This window comes from Coregonus clupeaformis, chromosome 24 (assembly GCF_020615455.1).
Source record: "Coregonus clupeaformis isolate EN_2021a chromosome 24, ASM2061545v1, whole genome shotgun sequence".
Taxonomy (NCBI): Eukaryota; Metazoa; Chordata; class Actinopteri; order Salmoniformes; family Salmonidae; genus Coregonus; species Coregonus clupeaformis.
The window spans coordinates 42,123,436-42,143,442 of record NC_059215.1 but is presented as its reverse complement, the minus strand read 5'-3'; the positions used below and the strand labels follow the sequence as shown (position 1 = coordinate 42,143,442).

The following is a 20,007-nucleotide window of genomic DNA, read 5'->3' as shown; positions in this document are numbered from 1 at the left end:
ACCAGAATGTCGGAAAATATAAGCAGAAACATATATGCCTATCTAAATTAGGTTGGCACAGACAGAGAGGAGGCACAGATGGGGGTCAGTGGTGAAACAGACGGGATAGATACCCCCATGTAGAGGGCAGATATGGGAGAGGGGGGTGAGGTAGATACAGACTGTAGATTTGGTGGTAGAGGTGGAGGTTGGGGGTAAAGGACAGACAGAAAGCAAGGTTCTGTATTCAAGGATCAAATTAATTGCCTTTATTTGTAAGATAGACATTGGAAACCTTTCTCACAAGAACAGTCCCTTTAGACCAATACAAAGTGCAGGACAAACACAGATAATCGGACAAATAGACTGCAATCAAGGTCATGATTAAAAGGAGTTAAGCTAGACTGATGTGAGTGACAGACACAGGAACAAGGCAGTCTGGGTTGGGTCCATTCATACCTGCAACAGAGAAAATATTGTGGCATTACAGTGCATTTTTTAAGAAGAGAAGGGAACTTGATTTGTGTGTCGCTACAGTCTGAGACGGATCTCACCAGGGGCTTCACTTTGAAAGGTGTTGAAGAGCATATACCTAGATGTGTGTGTGTGCACTTGCGTCCGTATGTATGTGTATGTGTGTGCTATAACACTCTGTGGAGGTGAGTGTTTTTTTTTTGTACAGTACACGCGAGCACTCCCTGTTTCTCTGCCCACTGCGTGATATCTAGTTATAGCACTATGGTGGAGAAGGCAATGCACATACGTGCATGATTATATCTCTTTCTGCTTCCACAGGAGTGCTCCAGCCACTACAGCTCACATACTCAAACCTCTTACAATTACACAGTGTGTTTCTTGGTACCTCAAAGTCAGTTTACATAGAATAACTTCCATTTCCAAGTATTGCACTCTAACATGTAGTCTAACTATTTCCTTCCCACCTGGACTGACTGTTGAAGATGGTTAGAATACTACAAGTAGAAGTTGATCCTAAATTGACCATAAATCAGTGTCCACGGCTAACCTCAAACCCTTCCAGTCTGAAAAGAGAGTTTACTGAATGGTTCTCTGGTGTCAGACATATAGCTGTCTCACAGTAATATTCCAGAGCTAGGAGATACTGTATATCATATTATAACGTAAGAGTATGCATGGTCAGGATCTGTTAGTCTGTTGCGCGTATATGAATCGATTGTGCTTTCAACCGTTTCATTGTTGTTTTTGGTGTCGGATTCGCCCTTGCCTTTGAAATGACTAGGCAAAGTTGGGCACTTCTATGGTACTGTGTGTTTTTCTGTATGTCCATATGTACTGTATGTGCATCCGTGTGTGTGTGAGTGTGTGTGTGTGTGTGTGCGTAAGTCCGTAAGTGTGAGTGTGTGTGTGTGTGTTTGCGTGCGTGAGGGTTGGTAGGGTGGGCTGGTATCAGTTCACACATGTCGATTTTTGTGTTAGGCCTTCGTTTTCATTTGAAGGTGTAGTCTCCTGTCTCAATCCTCTGAGGTGAAGTGATCAACCCGGAACGGCGTCTGACTCCCACTGGGCCTGTCAGTTGCATTCACTGTCACTCAAAAACATTTCTTCATTGGGAAACTGAGTACCTACCTGGCACTGCCTGCTGACTCCTTTTCTTTGACAGATTACATAATGATACTAATTTGAATGGCAAGGTCAGAAGCTTAAAGAGCTCTGTATCACCCAAGAACTCACCAGTGTTCATTCCGTAACTAAAGGGATAATATATAAATTGTGTTACAACCATTTCATCCAAGGTTTATCGTCAACAGCATGTGTGTGTTGTGTGTGAGCGTGTGGGGGATGCTGAAGAGTGAGTACATCTCTGAATGAGAATGAACTCACTCTCCCTCTTTTAGAAACATACACACACACACATGCGCACGCACAGATGCACAAACACACACACACACATTCCTAATTGAAACGCATGAAAGATAATTGGAATTGGAATTTCAGTGTACTTCCTGAATTGAACCCTCTCGTCTGGGACTGCCTGGTTGCTGGCCCTTTAAGAGGTCTATTTTTACAGGGGTACACTCATGCATAGAGCAAGGCACAGCTGAGAGAGGAGGCATGGAGAGGCAGTTGGAGAGTCTTTCTCTGACTCGCAACTGTGACTCTCTACAATACATGGGCTACTACTGTATTATTGAGTGTGTGTGTGTGTGTGTGTGTGTGTGTGTGTGTGTGTGTGTGTGTGTGTGTGTGTGTGTGTGTGTGTGTGTGTGTGTATGTGGTGACATGTCAGCAAAGCTCTGCTGGACACAGCTCACTGAGGTCAAACTGATAGTAATTAGGACCTTAGACCAGACACCCTTACACACATATGGATAGATATTCAAACAAAAACCGATATGCATACATACAGCCCCTTTCAGAGAGTGCACTTACAGTACGTGTTGTACACTCATTGGCTCTCATATAACCAAAAAACACATACACACACTCAAACACATTCATGAGCAAAACTAAATCAATATCTGCTTTTTGTGTTGAGTGCTCCAACTCCTTTCTGCCTCGAATTAGTCCTTTTGGAAGTTTTTCTTTGTAAACCTTTCACATTCATTCTCTCTGCACAAATGCACACACAGACGGGCATATATACAGTACACCCACTGCAAAATTACTTATAAATCCTCAATATGTGGGACTAAAATACCCATCTGCCTTATGCAATCTGCACCTTACATAATGCCTGTCATTATCACAGTGCTCCTTCACACCCTGCTATGCCTCTGTACCTACATTAATAATATACGTACACACACACACACACACACACACGCACACTGATTCATATATACATACACACACACCCATATGCATATGCATGTCAAAGTTACACATTCACCTGCACACATAAAGTAAAGAACACACACCTCCTATACCCCGAGTCGACAGTCATTACACTCCAGCGCTCTCAAGATCTCTTTATCTCCAGTCGTTAGGAAGCACACTCAAGCAGAAAGAGCGAGAGAGAGAAGGTGAGAGGGAGAGAGATGGATAGAGAGATGGAGAGAGACAAAAATGTAGAGAGAGATGGGTAGAGATGGATGCAGGGAAAAGGGAAGAGATAAAGGTCTCCCATTACACCCTTTCACACCAAACTCAGATGGAAATGCAGGGCGGGAGCAGTGGTTTCTATGTGTGTGCGTGTGTGTGTGTGTGTGTGTGTGTGTGTGTGTGTGTGTGTGTGTGTGTGTGTGTGTGTGTAGTGATGTGCAGGTCAGCTGTTTAATCACCCGCACCGCCCCCGATTGCTAACAACCCATCCACAACCTCCCGACTATATGCTATGTTTGATAAAGTGAAAAGCTGAGGCCCACACCCAGCCCTATCACGCAAATATAGAAAATGCGCTGTACAGTCAGGCCTTTTTAGATAGGCCTATGTTTTTACTTATATTATCTGACATTTTGGTAGGCTAATTGTTAGTCAACTTACATGCAGCTTCTCTTCTATCATTACTTGTTGCCCTAGAAGACTAATTCAACACTTTCTCACCAGAATAATGTCATTAATCGATAGAATGAATGCTTCGGTCTAGTTGACATCTGTTGAGTGAGTTTTCTCTTTTCTATTTCATCTCTGCTTATCTCGCGCAGCGAAGATGTTTAGGGACCGGGGAGAAAATGCAATAAAAATGGAATCGATATTCCGTGCAACATCAGTTTGACAGGTTTTAAGGAAATTAAAAGCTGTTAAAATGAACAAATACGTTTTTGATAAGATTTCAGTTTGGTTTGGATGCATATTTTATGTGGTTGAAATACTATCAGCTTTTATGCTGATAAAGATAACACCTTTACAGACGGTCCCTAACAGCGCATTCATCCTCTCAAGATGCTGAAATAAATAAATCATATTTCTCCACTCCTGTTCCCTAGTCAAAATGTGCATTTGGTGTATCATTTTACTGCAAGAAATTGTTAATTCTGCAGGAGTTAATATTATATTAGGCTATGTGAGAAGTTAAAGACCTACAGTCAGTGTCCAGAATTCAGTTTGGCTACTATTCCATTTAACCCATCTAAACAGTATGGTTCCCTTTACGTGCCATTTTGAAGTCCCCGTCATGTGTCGAATTTGTATAGCGCCTCACAATTGTCACCCATTACATAGCAGCACTGCTATCATCCTCTTTTACCACTTCTAACATCACACCAAATCTCTCCCAAACATCAGACTACTTTTCTGGCCCTCCCTTCTATTTATTTACAACTCTCCATTTTGCAGCTTTTATGTTATTTAATTAAACTCTGACATTGTCCTTTTTGCCTTAGTGGATCGACGTTAACTTTTTCTGCCCAAGTTCCCAAAATCATTTGGCAATTGGCGCATTACCATTACCATTATCGCACTGCTTTGCTTTATCTTGGCCAGGTCGCAGTTGTAAATGAGAACTTGTTCTCAACTGGCTTACCTGGTTAAATAAAGGTGAAATAAAAAAATTACCGTTAGGTCTTAAAGCTTAGGCTTATGCACTAACGCGAGATACAAATAATGAAAGAAAAACCTGCATGTAGCCTATAGATAAGAATTGCACAAGAATGATACATTTATGGATTTTTAATGCATTGTTTTCTCTTTATTCAACCCGTACGCCTTTCATCCACAACCGCGGGGACTGCGGGTTATGAGTCAACCCGCGCATCACCAGTGTGTGTGTGTATGTATGTGTGTGTACATCATGCATGTGTGCGTGTGTGAGTCAATGTGTGTTCATGCGTCAACGTGTGTGTGTGTGTGTTTGTGTGTGAAAATGAGTCTCCCTAGCTCTGTGTGGGTCCTATTCTAAACCCTGGGAAAGGATAAGCACATTCTGTGATCAGCAGGGCAGCAAGGTGATAGTGGGGCTGCTCACTACTCCAATAGTAAAGCCTAAAACCACACAGCGGTGCAACATACAACTACACTACAGCCGTCAGCTCCCTGGGCCTGAGCTAACAGCTCACTCATTGGCACAGATCCAGGATCAGCTTCACCTCCCCAAGTTCTAACCTTAGCTCAAAACAGCTACAGGTGTGCGCGTGCATGTGTGCGATAACAACAGTCAGCGTAAGACATATGACTCAAGCAGGACACAGGAGTACAGCAGTGTTGTCCTCCTCCGCCATGCTGAGACTATAGCAGGGTTCCTGACCTCTCACCTCTGCCTCCCACCATACTCCCACACCACATCCACTGGGTAGGCCTTGCTGATTCCCTTTCTCCTCACAGAGACAACACATACAGATACAAAATCATACAGACATGTGCATGCACACACACAGTTCACATACACACAGGTACGAGTGAGCGAGTGTGAGAGACAGATAGCTATTTCAGACATAATTGACAGTATGTTACCTGAAGAAAATGAAATCTGGCAATATGTTTATATGACCCCCTTTCAAACAGTCCTGCATTTTTCAATTTCCTTGCTGGCATATGCCTTATATACATCCAGTTGTGCAGGTGGGAGTAGGGGTGTGCAGATGTGGCTGGGCGTCTATTTGAGTAAATCTATTGAATATACACCATCACAAAGAAACATAAACATAACAAACATAATTATTAAACATAATACTGTAGGTCTGTTCATGGAATTTAAAGCATAGGGATTGTTACCGGCTTCACCTTTCAGATATAACCAAAAAAAAGCCAGTAAAAAGAAGAACGTATTGTAAAGTTGGCGGGTATAAAAGGGACAAGAGAGATACAGAGACAGAGAGAGAGACCGAGAGAGAGAGAGAGAGAGAGAGAGAGAGAGAGAGAGAGAGAGAGAGAGAGAGAGAGAGAGAGAGAGAGAGAGAGAGAGAGAGAGAGACCGAGAGAGAGACAGAGAGACAGAGAGAGAGCGAGACAGAGAGAGAGGGACAGAGAGACAGAGAGAGAGCGAGACAGAGAGACAGAGAGAGCGAGACAGAGAGAGAGGGACAGAGAGACAGAGAGAGAGAGACAGAGACAGAGAGAGACAGAGAGAGGGACAGAGAGACAGAGAGAGAGCGAGACAGAGAGAGAGGGACAGAGAGACAGAGAGAGAGAGAGACAGAGAAAGAGAGATAGAGACAGAGAGAGACACCGAGACAGAAAGACAGAGAGAGAGCGACAGAGACAGAGAGACATAGATGTGGCCTGAGTGTATTTTCGAAACTGATCAGACAGACATCTGGGCTTATGTACTGTACATGAACTTTTTTTATCAAGGTCTTTTCAGCTCTTTGCGACGGTTCTAGTTGGCTCTGTCACTGCACAAAATAACACCATAGAAGTTGCTTTGTATTTTGGTTGAATCAAACTTTGATTGGGTGTCAAAGGTGATCGTTGTTTGTAATATAGGTCCCAAATTTGTTGTATATATTATGTAATGTGTCAGGATATTTATATATTATGTAACGTGGTGGATGTAGGTGGATTTATATGTGTTTGAGTAATCACAGTATTCAGTATCACCCCGTCTACCCATATAGCTGTCAGGGTGTTAGTGTGTAACACTGATCACAGCACACCTGACTGCTCCAGATAATTGCTGCTATTCTAGGTGACTACGGAAATCAACACATTATACTTTCTGTCTGTTCCTTAACCGCTGTCACCTTGGTGATGACAGGTTCTTCTTGGGCTCTGGTCTCCATGGTGATAGACAGAACCATACTGTATGTTTAACTGTTACTGACAGTTTGTTACCATAGCTATTTGGAGAAAACACTGTTTGACTGATCATCCCTGGCCAGCAGTCTCTCTCTCTCTCTCTCTCTCTGTCTCTCTCTCTCTCTCTCTGTCTCTCTCTCTCTCTCTCTCTCTCTCTCTCTCTCTCTCTCTCTCTCTTACTCTATCCCTTCCCTTTCCCTTCCTCTCTTCCCACTCTTTCTCTTTATATGTCTCCCTACCTTCCTCCCTCTATTCCCTCTCTCTCTCACCAGCAACCATTTATCTCTCTCCCTTTTTCCCTTCCTCCCTCTCCACTCTTTCTCTCTTTCTACACGCATCTTCTACTCTCACCCTCTCTCTGTCTCCCTGGTAAGCGGGTCACTGAACTCATAGCGCAGGAGTTCTGCTCACACCAGGTGCTCTGAGCTTGGCTAATCTGGTCGGATTGGCAGCCAGTAAAGACTGCTGTTTGCGTGTGTCACAGTGCTGCATGGGGGTTACAGCTTGCTAGGGGTGCTGGTACAGCTTGACATGGGACCACATAGTCTATATGTCCAAGTACAAATAATGAGCATCTCTGTATGCCATCCTGTGGTGATGTGGTTATTTGCATAATAATGCAGCTCAATGAAAATGAAATCGATTTTTATTTCTCACATGTGCCGGATACAACAGGTGTAGACCTTACCGTGAAATGCTTACTTACGAGTCCTTAACCAACAATGCAGAGTTTTGAAAAAGGAAGAAAAATCTGCTAAATAAATGAAAGGACAAATAGTAACACAATAAAATAACAATAACGAAGCTATATACAAGGGGTACCGGTACTGAGTCAATGTGAAGGGGTACAGGTTAGTTGAGGTCATTGAGGTAATATGTACATGTAGACAGGGGCAAAGTGATTATGCATAGATAATAAACAGAGAGTAGCAGCAGCGTACAGTACTGTATGTGAAGAGTGTGAAGGAATGTGTGTGTGTGTGTGTGTGTGTGTGGCATCAATATGCATGTGTGTGTGTTTTGTGTGTGTGTCCGTGTGTGTCCGTGTCCGTGTGTTGGAGTGTCAGTATAGTATGTGTGAGAGTGTGGTTGGAGTCCAGTGAGTGTACATCGAGCCTGTGCAAGAGAGTCCCGTGCAAATAAAAAGAATAAATAAGAATTAAATAATGGGGTCAATGCAAATAATCTGGATAGCCATTTGATAACTGTTCAGCAGTCTTATGGCTTGGGTGTAGAAACAGTTCAGGGTCCTGTTGGTTCCAGACTTGATGCATCGGTACCGCTTGCCGTGTGGTAGCAGAGAGAACAGTCTATGACTAGGGTGGCTGGAGTCTTTGACAATTTTTTGGGCCTTCCTCTGACACCGCCTGGTATAGAGGTCCTGGATGGTAGGAAACTCGGCCCTAGTGATGTACTGGGCTGTACGCACTACCCTCTGTAGTGCCTTGCGGTCGGATGTCGAGCAGTTGCCATACCAAGCAGTGATGCAACCAGTCAGAATGGTCTCGATGGTGCAGCTGTAGAACTTTTTGAGGATCTGAGGACCCATGCCAAATCTTTTTAGCCTCCAGAGGGGGAATAGGCGTTGTCGTGCCCTCTTTACGACTGTCTTAGTGTGTTTGGACCATGATAGGTCCTTAGTGATGTGGACACCAAGGAACTTGAAGCCCCATCGATGTGAATGGGGGCATACTCGGCCCTCCTTTTCCTGTAGTCCACGATCATCTCCTTTGTCTTGCTCACGTTGAGGGAGAGGTTGTTGACCTGCCACCACACTGCCAGGTCTCTACCACCGTCTTGTCGTTGGCAAACTTAATAATGGTGTTGGAGTCGTGCGTGGCCACGCAGTCATGGGTGAACAGGGAGTACAGGAGGGGACTAAGCACGCACCCCTGAGGGGCCCCCAAGTTGAGGGTCAGGGTGGCGGAAGATTATCCATGACGCCAATATGACACCAATTCAACCAGTCACAGGAGCAAGATATGATACTATTTGTTATTTACATGCATAATTGAGGATGGGTGAAAAACAGTGGGTGTGCATGTTTTTGTGTGTGTATGTGTTGTTGCATGCAATGCAGCCCCATCCAAGCCCATAGCCCACTCTATGGTTTGCTAAACTGCTAATACAGCATGTTATGACTGTTATGTGGTGGAAATCTTATCAAATGAAACTCCATCGGAAGACAGTTAAATGTCAATGAAGGAAAACAACACAACGCCCCCATGCTAAAATGTCAGCAGAGAGGTTTTTAGAATAACAGGAGGACAGCTCATAATAATGGCTGAAATGGAGCAAATGGAATGGTGTCACACACATGGAAACCATGTGTGTGTGTGTGTGTTTTTTTGTGTGTGTGTACACGTGTGTGTGTGTGTGTCTCTGTGTGTGTGGACCAGATGTCCCCACAAGAATAGTAAACAAACAAAAATTTGACCAACATTTTGTTAGTCCCAAGGGGGTTTAGGGTTAAGCTAGGGGTAGTTTTAGGATTAAGGTTAGGAGCTAGGGTTAGGTTTAGGTTAGGGTTAAGGTTAGGTTTAGGGTAAGGGTAAGGGTTAGGGTTAGGGTTAGGGTTAGGGTTAGGGTTAGGGCTAGGTTTAGGTTTAGGTTAGGGATAGGGAAAATAGGATTTTGAATGGGACTGAATTGTGTGTCCCCACATGGTTAGTTATACAAAACTGTGTGTGTGTGTGTGTGTGTGTGTGTGTGTGTGTGTGTGTGTGTGTGTGTGTGTGTGAGAGAGAGAGAGAGAGAGAGAGAGAGAGAGAGAGAGAGAGAGAGAGAGAGAGAGTGAAGGTCTGCTGTAGTACTCTCCAGACAGAGGGAGGACGGTGAGGAGTAGACGAGGAGAGTTCGGAGGAGGAGAATAGGTTCCCATTTCTCACTCTGCTGAGTGGCTGACCTGGATGTAATTAGCCGAGTCATATTTTTAACTGATACTGCGTAAAAGCCAGCTTAAGGAGCCATAGCTGCCCTATTTATACCCACGGGGCTGACGGCCTGTACCACTACACGGGGGGGGGGGGTTTCTCCCAGAAATGTTCTAAGCCTGTTTTAGGCTGTACCAATGAAGATTCACAGGGATTAGCGAAGCTATACGTTACAGCCCTTACTCTCTCTCTCTCGTTTGCATGACGCTATATGTCTCCTTCCATCTTCTTATTCCCCCCCCTCCCCCCCACTCTGCCCCATCCCGCTTTCTTTCTCCCTCTCTCGCGCTGTCTCCCTTCTCACACTCTCTATGAGCACTACGCTGTGTCTCTTGCCACACTTTTGTACAATTGTACTGATCCACTGTGTGCCTGCCTCTGTGCCTATGTATAGGCCTAGATTATGAAAGTATGTTTGTGTGGATTCATGCATTTCTGAGCATGTATATACACAGTACACACGTGTGTAAATGTGTTTCTGAACGTTTGTGTGTGTTAATAGTAACTTCTGAGGGGATCAGCCTCAGTGGGGATCAGGCTACTGTGGGCTGGGCTGGCTCATCCTGCTTGAGAATGGGTCAGGACCTGGAAGGCTGACCTGGCCTGTAGCCCAATCAGCTATCTCCCATATCACCCTGGCCTCTCTCTGGATTACCTCAGGCACCCTGCAGAGTAAGCCACCACACACAGGGAGAGAGTAGTGCTCTCACATACACAGACACAATCACATTCACATTTCACATACTTAATCAAAGGACCCAAATACAGCCTGCATTCCCTCTATCCTCTTCTCTCTAACACCTCTCCTCCTCTCCTCTACGGATGGAGAGCTCTGTTACATTCAGCAACATATTTCTGCTGCGTCAGATGTCCATCACAGATCCCTACTCTGGGCTGAAACGTGATCAGACACCAGATACCCACTACTCATCAGGGAGAACAATACAGCATTCTCATTCGAACTAGTTTTTGGTTTGGGTTTAATCATTTGACCTTTCTTGTTGCTCTATGTACTCGATGTCTGACTGACAGTTAGAGTGCAATAACGCCTTTGTGAGTCATGTCATTCATGATGGACAGAACATTATGTTTTCATCGGATTGTGTGTGTGCATTTGTGTGTGTGTGTGTGTGTTAGTGATGCGCGGGTTGACTCATAACACACAGTCCCTGCGGTGTTCTCTTCGGGGCAGGCGGGCGAGATTAGTGTCACAAAATATTGTGTGGATAAAGGGTGAGTGAAAGGCGAGCAGGTTGAATAAAGATTGAATAAAGAAAACAATGAATTAAAAATCCATAAATGTATCATTTTTGTGCAATTCATAGCCTATCTATAATCCATATTCAGATTTTTCTTTAATAATTTGTATCTGCCGTTAGTGCGTAGCCTAAGCCAAACCTTTAAGACCTAACTGTAGCACGGCAATTGCCAAATGCTTTTGGGAACTTGTGCAGAAAAAGGCCAGAACACTAGCATAATTTTCGGGAAAGATTTGGTGAAGTGCTAAAAGAGGATGATAGCACTGCAAGATATGTTGTGATGATTGTGAGGCGCTATACAAATGTGACAGTCACAAGACGGGGACTTCAAAATGGCACGTCAAGGGAACTATACTATTCAGACGGGTTAAGTGGAATAGTAGGCCTAACTGAAATCTGGACACTGACTGTAGGTCTATAACCTCTCACATAGCCTAATATTAACTGGTGCAGAATTAAGCATTTCTTGCAGTAAAATCATACACCAAATGTACATTTTGACTCAGGAACAGGAGTGGAGAAATGTGTTGCTTTCAGCATCTTGAGAGAAAGAATGTGCTGTTAGGGACCGTCTGTAAAGGTGGTGGTGTTAACTTTATCAGCATCAAAAAAGCTGATAGTATTTCAAACACATAAAATATGCATCCAAGCCGAACTGAAATCTTACATCTTGGGTAGTTTTAACAGCTATTCATTTCCTTAAAACCGGTCAAACTTATGCATAACATTTTGCATGGAAAATCTTTCCAGTTTCTTTTAGAGTTATTGCATTTTCTCAACGGTCCCTAAATGTCTTTGCTGCTCAAGAGAAGCAGAGATAAACTTTACCAATGTCAACTAGATTCTATCGATTTATGACATTATTTTGGTGAGCAAGGGTTTATTTAGTCTTCAAGGGCAAAAAGTAATGACAGAAGAGAAGCTGCATGTATCTTATTATAGAGAAGTTGACTAACAAATAGCCTTCCAAAATGTTAGAAATTATAAGCAGAAACGTAAGCCTATGTAAAAGGGCCTGTCAAAAAATAGTTCCTCTGACTGTACAGCACATTTTCTATATTTGCAGGTTAGGGTTGGGTGCGGCCCTCAGTTTTTCCCTTTATCATATAGAGTCGGGCGGTTGCGGATGGGTAATTAGCAATTGAGGGTGGGTGCGGATGAACAAAAAGCTGACCTGCGCTTCACTAGTGTGTGTGTGTGTGTGTGTGTGTGTGTGTGTGTGTGTGTGTGTTATGTATGTGTTTGACTGTGTGTGTTTGAGTGTGTGTGTCTGATTTGGGCCAGGGGAGTCAGCACAAAGTCAAATGCTCTTCGATTCTCTTTTACATTAAAGTATAAGAAATGCATTATTTGTACTCAACTGTTCAGACAAAAAACGCTCTCAATATGGAAAAAAATGGCATAGGGCAACCATAGCCCAATATGTACAGTCATTTCTCCATCGACTTGTAATGACACACACTTTGATCAGTCTTGTGCTCGCTCTCTGTTCCCCTTTCGCTATGACTGAACTGCTGCTTCTATATTTACACACTGCTGATCACTGGAACTTTATCAACCATACATGGAAAGAGATGTGCATATGGAAATTAGCTTAATCATTTGGATTATATTACATTTTATTACACATAAATAGGTTTTTGGAAAATATTAGTAGTTCAAGTAATTATAGTTATTTTAATTGACAGTAGTAGTAGTAGTAGTAGTAGTAGTAGTAGTAGTAGTAGTAGCAGTAGTAGTAGTAGTAGGAGGAGGAGTAGTAGTAGTAGTAGAAAAAGAAAAAGAAAAAGAAGAAGAAGAAGAAGAAGAAGAAGAAGAAGAAGAAGAAGAAGAAGAAGAAGAAGAAGAAGAAGAAGAAGAAGAAGAAGAAGAAGAAGAAGAAGAAGAAGAAGAAGAAGAAGAAGAAGAAGAAGAAGAAGAAGAAGAAGAAGCAAAAGAATAATAGGAGGAGCAGTTGTAGTTGTGGTTATATTAGAGTTGGTGGATAAAATATAAATAGTTGGCACTTATTCCTTCTCTCTAATCCACAGTATAAATCCTTCCTAAAGATACAGTACATTAGATTACATTGCATTTAAATCATAGCAAGGGAAAAGCACATTTAAAAGCACTGCTAACTGGATTGAAACGAATAACCGTGGAATAAAGTGTTTTCTTTTGCATGCACAAAGCCATCAACAAGCCTAGGAATTAACAGAGGCACAATGTAATCCATTTAACTGGGTTATTTATTTTAAATCCATTTAATTATGAGTTGATTGAATCAAATAGATTGTTTTCCTGATTGTTTTCTTATATTTTTTGTCACCTACATGAGTGTAATAGTCATTTTCTACGAATATCAAATGTTTAATATGCAAAGAAATAAGAATGAATTTAAATAACTTTTTAAGTAGTATTGTATTTGCCCTGAGATATCTAAAATCTCTCATAATTGCAGTTCATAGTTTATTTAGTACCAATAAATACATTCGTAAATAAACAACAAAATAACAATGGTTTGGAAAAGTCCTTCTTCCTAAGCAGGTTTATTCAATAGTTCCTGGAAAAAAAGTAGACTTGTTTCTTGTTGTGGTTATTGCTTTGGTTATTTATTTATTGGTTTATGTAAAATTTTATTTTATTTTTCATATAAAACAAGAGAAAAATAATAATACTATATATAATTATAGTAGCACGTTGATGTAATGGGTGTAGCTGCTTGTTTATTAAACACCCCTATCTGATTAGGTCAGATTTTGTCAAAGTGAATTATGAAAATAGCATTTAACAGATTGTGAAAGTTTGCATGTCACCTCTACTCCACAGCATCAGTGAATTATCATAGCTGCCCACACGTTTTGTGTGATCTTCACATTTTTTTATAGATTCTGTGCATAACTACACTTTACATGTTGCAGGTTGGGTTTTTCCCAGTCCTTACATCTGTATGTGCCCTTACAAAAAAATAAAAAACATGAGGTTTTCAGACACATATGTGAACACACGTTTAAACAAATCACGTGAACATTTTCAAAATAAAAAAGTGCTTTTTTATGTGACATTTTCGGGATCAGACATGTGGGTTTTCACATGGATTTCCGAATTTTTCACATGTGATATTATAAATTTCACGTGTGGTTTTGTAACCAGCGGGATAAGAACATGGGTCTCCCACGGGAGAAGCCAATGTCTTGACCATTAGACCAAAAAGGCCAAACACTAATCTTTAAGTCACATGAGGAATTGCAGTTTCACATGTGAAAAACATTCACGTGAAAATCGAATTTGCAGTTTTACATGTCAAATCAAATCAAAGTTTATTGATCACGTACACAGTTTAGCAGGGGTTATAACCATGCAGTGAAATGCTTAATTTACTACCTCCTAACAATGCAGTCAAGTGCCAAACAGCTCAAATGTAAAAAAAAAAAAAAAAAAGGCAATATATGAAGAATGGCGGGACGAATCCAATGAACAACCCAAATAGCACTGTAGCAGTATGAAAGTGCAATCTATACATATGTACACCGGGGGAATTTACACAAGCTAAACTAAGAATGATACACTACATGACCAAAAGCATGTGGACACCTGCTCATCGAACATCTCATTCTAAAATCATGGGCATTCCACTAGATGTTGGAACATTCCTGCGGGGAGTTGCTTTCATTCAGCCACAAGAGCATTAGTGAGGTCGGGCGCTGATGTTGGGCGATAAGGCCTGGCTGTCGCAGTCGGCATTCCAATTCATCCCAATGGTGCTCGATGGGGTTGAGGTCAGGGCTCTGTGCAGGCCAGTCAAGGTCTTCCACACCGATCTTGACAAACCATTTCTGTATGGACCTCGCTTTGTGCACTCAGGCATTGTCATGCTGAAACTAGAAAGGGCCTTCCCCAAACTGTTGCCACAAAGTTGGAAGCACAGAATCATCTAGAATGTCATTGTATGCTGTAGTGTTAAGACTTCCCTTCACTTGAACTAATGGGCCTAGACTGAACCATGAAAAACAGCCCCAGAACATTATTCCTCCTCCACCAAACTTTACAGTTGGCACTATGCATTGGGGCAGGTAGCGTTCTCCTAGCATCCGTCAAACCCAGATTCGTCTGTCGGACTGTCAGATGATTCATCACTCCAGAGAATGCGTTTCCACTGCTCCAGAGTCCAATGGCGGTGAGCTTTACACCACTTTAGCCGACGCTTGGCATTGCGCATGATGATCTTAGGCTTGTGTGCAGCTGCTCGGCCATGGAAACCCATTTCATGAAGCTGCAGGCGCGCACCTCTCTTCTTCATATGTTGGTCCGTGACCGTTGGATGAAGCCCAGTGAGAAGAACCGAGAAGCTAGCCTTCTGTGTCTCCTTATTGTTTATCCTATTTTCCAGTTTGTAAGCATGGTTACATTTTCAAAATCTAGAGATAACATGTTTAACTAAACTGTGTTGAGTTTTTGTTGGTCATTTTGATGTAAAATTGAATTGTTTTGACCGAATGAAAAACAAGTGAGATTTTGCCATTTGCATGAGTGTAGCCAAGCTAAGTAGCTAGCTAGATAGCTCGCTTTTGTATGGAAGTCAATGAGAATAATGACTTTCCGGATTATTTTTTATTTTAATTATAAATGTGTTGGATCTTAAATCGTTTTATTTTTACAAATGAGGGTTCATGTTGAGTGCATTTACATGTGTACATATGAACCAAGCTAATGATATGTATTTTAGAAGGTTACCTTTTATAAAATGTTTATCTAATGGTTGCATTCTAATTGCTAACCGCTAGCTAGCTTTGTGGTAGGCGTCCTAACTAGCTATTTTTAGCTTCTGTTATTGTTAGCTGTCCATTGGTTTTTGTTACATTTAATACACAGGCTCTGCACAATAGGGGACCGTGCCTTTCCCTCCCACGCACCACGCCTATGGAACTCCCAAATAATCTCATGGCTGTTCAGACTGTTGGAGCTTTTAAAGCAGGCCTTAAGACTCATCTTTATCGGCTGGCCTACCCTTCCTCCTAGACTTTGATTGTTGCTTTCATGATATGGTTAGATATATTATTTTTGTTAAACTATTCTCCTATTTACTATTTTATTTTGTGCACTTTGAGATGATTCTTGTATAATGAAAAGAGCTTTACAAATATGATAATTTATTATTATTAAAACAGATTTTTATCTATTTGAAAATGTGTGAATGTGTTTGCTACTAGAATTAATGTCAACATTAATGTTACTTTGGAAAATATCAAGATGTGAATATTCTTGTAATGCACTTTATATAAAAAATCCTGCTATTATTATATTTTTTAAACATTTGTCAGCCCTATTTTGACTTGAACAGTCAGTATTGATAATAGGTATACATTGGAAGAATAACACCGGGTCGGCCCTCTTGGTCAAATGGTCAAGACATTGTCTTCTCCTGTGGGTTGTAATCCTGCTGCTTACAAAAGCACACGTGAAACAGAATATTACATGTGAAATGTTGGGAAACCATGTATCTGAGTCAATAGAAAAATTTAAATCCATGTGAAAGTTCACGTGACCAAAAACCATGTGTCTGACTCGTGATCTTTTCCCCTTATTTTTTTTACGCTGCACATTTTTCACATGTGATTTGTTCATACATATGTCAGAAAACCACATGTTTTTTTCATGTGTATTTTTTTGTAAGGGTCTCAACAATATTAAATGGCTGCTGTTTCAATTCAGACACTAAATGGGCTTAATCATTGATCTCTGCCATCACAATGGTTCAGCAACTCCTTTACACAATACTACATCATGAGTCTCTAACGGGTTGAATCATTCCACTGTCTGTTCCAATGCACTCCTTGGGCAGTGTGTGTGTGTGTGTGTGTGTGTGTGTGTGTGTGTGTGTGTGTGTGTGTGTGTGTGTGTGTGTGTGTGTGTGTGTGTGTGTGTGTGTGTGTTTAGCAGAGAGAGATGTGAGGTCTAGCTTTGAGTCAGAAGCAGCAGCTGAAGCCTGGGTCTGAGAGTGTGTGTGGGATGTGACTCCCCCATTTCCCTCACTTGTCTCTCATCAACCCACTCATCAACTATCTCTCTGCCTCTCTCTTCCCTCTTGCTTATTGAAGACAAGACACAGTTGTGTAGAAGTGTGAGAAAGAGGATCGTAGTGTGTACGCATATGCATGTGTGTGTGTGTGTGTGTGTGTGTGTGTCCATCCCTTTCACAGTGAGTAAGGCGAGTGGGCGGTAGCAGCAACTGGTCTGCTTATGTGGCGCGTTGCATAGCAGACATGTTTCTCACTGCTAGATATTACTCATTTCCTCAGCCCTACACACACACACACACAAACACACAGTCTCAGTTAGACGCTCACGCACATACACACGCTGACACACACAAGCTCGCAGCTTCTCAGTGGTCTTGCTGGTGCTATTTCTCACATATACGGAGCTCTGAGGCAGCGTGTGACTGGTAGCTGTTGCTGGTGTTTCTATTGGCGCTGTGGAGGTAAAGTAGGAAGCAGCCTGTGGAGAGGCACCTGAACCCCTGGAGGTTCTTAACCCAGGAGGGCTGCAGCATGTATAACCACCAACACCTGGACAACACTCTGGTCAACAGCCCACTCTAAGGTTAGTTACTTTACATTACAAACAACTCCATCAAACGATCTGTTATCTTGCGTTCTCAACTGCTCTTTTTATGTCGAAATGTTGTTTAGCTGTACATGAATTTGACTACTTGCTGCTGCATAGCAAATTGACCCTTGTAGTTCATGCTTTACTCTCTCTTTATACATCAGATCTGTGATAAGTATTTAAATGGGTTGACTGAGTTTCATACAGACCTTGTTTCAGAGTAGGAGTGGAGATACAGTATGTCTTATGTCAGCATGGTCGCACCTGTTGATCAAGTTGTTTATGGCGGAGGTGGAATAGCTGTGAGTCATTCTGGGTCCTCCCTGTGGTCAGATGCTGAATGGAGGGACTGTCTTATTGTCATGCAGGGCACTAGGTTAATACAACACTGCTTTTATCTCCTGTGAAGAGGAGAGGGAGAAGAGCGATGGAAAGAATGAGCGGCATTTCAGGCATTTTGCCAATATTTCAAAATGTCACTTTTGCAATTCATACATTTCTCAATGACATCAAAGCATGTTGATATTTGATTGTGTTTATTAGAATTGTTCATTTTCTCAGTTTTGTAATTCTTGATATGCATTATACATGCTCTGTGTACGTAGAAGCAACATATTTGGATGGTGCCTTTCATTCTAATGAGTGAGACTTACTGGTCTGACAATGTTCTTTAAAAATTACCACAATAATCCAACCACACTGCTATGAGATAAGGCTGTGTGTTGCTGTGTCTGTGTGTGTCTGTGTTCATGTGCCTTATCAGCTCTGCTGTGTGGGAGATGAGGGAGTTTTCTTTAGCTTTAGAGTGAATCTGTAAAGGTTCTCCTCAGAGAGCATCAGAATCAGCCTAAATGATTCCCCTGTCACTCCGCTGCTGTGGGATGGAAGCCTGACAGGCACATTGGAACTGATTTGACTTGACCTCTTTACTCCTTCTGGCTCTGGTTGATGGGATTAGCTGGCACAGGTGTATTACCGTGTTATTTTGGGGAACACTGTTCACTGCAACCATGCCCCAGAGAGTGTATTGTCAAGCAAACCAACACTGTCCTAAAGCAGTGAGCAGTCATATTTTCTTCCTGATAAACTTTGATATCTAGCAGTCCATCAACAATACTCTATACATACCATTTCGCAGTTCACAATTGCTTAGGTCTCAGGAAACGATTGATTTCTGAAACTTTGTTGAAGTGAGCAACTGGTGAGTTGGACTGAGACCTGAGGCGTTTGGGTACTTTCCAGGGTGAAAAACTTCAGCTGTTGCCCGTGCATGTCGGATTCCCATGGATGCCTTAGTTCTTTCAGTAAGTTAGTGTTATCTCTACCTTTTAAAAAATCTATATCAATACATGTAAGGGCTAAATTGCAAAGTGGCATTGTCCTAAAATGCTGTTGCTTCACCACAGAAATCTGTTCTTATTTTCCACAGAAGTCTGTTGTGCTTTTCAATACAAATCGGTTCAATTCCCATTAATTCTACACAATTCAAGCCCCAGTATATCCCAAACTGTCCAACCACCCCCTCAACACTTAAGTCAATGCCTGCAGTAGTGTATCTTTCATCCATATGGAGTGATTGATTGACATTGAACCAAGCAGCAGTCTTTCAACTGAGACAGCTGAACACTCCACTCCACTTCGCTCTGCTCCAACCCTCTTTTTGAGTGTTTTTTTTGTGGAACTTTGAGTAGTTGATGAGCGACAGTTTGCCCGGCTCTCCCCAGAGAGAGTATCCCAATGTAACATGTCTTCCCTGTGTGGACTCAGTTTCCATGGCGACAGTGTGTCGTAGCGAGACGGGGAGAGTTGGCAGAGTTCAGTCGGGGCAGACAGGCGTGCGGACGAGCCGAGCGGTGAGTGGCAGGGAGGACTGGCGGGCGGCGTGCGGCGGTGGCAGTAACGGTGGCGGGAGGAACAGCTGTGCTCAGTGGAGCCGTCACATCAAAGCAGCTCATTTAGAACATTTGGAGAAGAATTAGCGGAACTCCCACGCGCTCCACACTGAATGAAACAGGCCTGCTCAGCTCTGATACATACAAGGAAACAAATGATACTCTCACATCAACACACACACAAAGACACACACACACACACACCACCTCCTGTGTTGATTTCAACAGCGTTCCTCTCAGTTTAGGGTGGGTGGTGACCAGCTCTGTCCATCGCTGGGGGAGTGAGATTGAGTCATAGCTGCCTGAGGGGTGTGTGTGTGTTTCTGTGCTTCCTCGCATTTTTCATTCATATATGTGTGTGCGGGCTTTCCTTCCGTGAGTGCGTGTGTGTACGTACAGTAGTAAATAAGACATTGAGGAACAGCCCTCAGGGGTGTGAGGGAGGCGCTTCGTGAGAATAGTATAAACCATATCTCCATATTTAATCCTCAGAGAGAGAGAGATGAAAGGTCTCCTGCTGGGAGTGTGTTTTTACAGCTATGCTGCACTGCCTCGGAACTGCACTGTTCGCACAATGCATGCTGTATTTTTAGAACACTTGTGGGAGTTCACGTGCTTCTTGAATGAGACCAGTCAATTGGATAGTTTCTCACCACATTACCAACAACTTATGTATTATGTGTAGCAACTACAACGCCCTTGAGC

General features: G+C 42.4%; 1 protein-coding gene across 2 annotated transcripts in view; it reads left to right on the top strand.

The window, feature by feature from the left end:
* Window positions 1-20,007, top strand: part of LOC121538553 (serine/threonine-protein kinase fray2) — a 29,675-nt gene that overhangs the window by 4,374 nt on the left and 5,294 nt on the right. Inside the window, exon 1 of one of the 2 annotated variants that reach the window (XM_041846681.2) lies at window positions 16,713-17,404. The exons of the other annotated variant lie outside the window; for it this stretch is intronic. The gene's annotated coding sequence lies outside the window, so the exon portion shown is untranslated. Of the gene's footprint in view, window positions 1-16,712; window positions 17,405-20,007 lie in introns of those variants that run through there. 2 annotated transcript variants of the gene reach the window in all.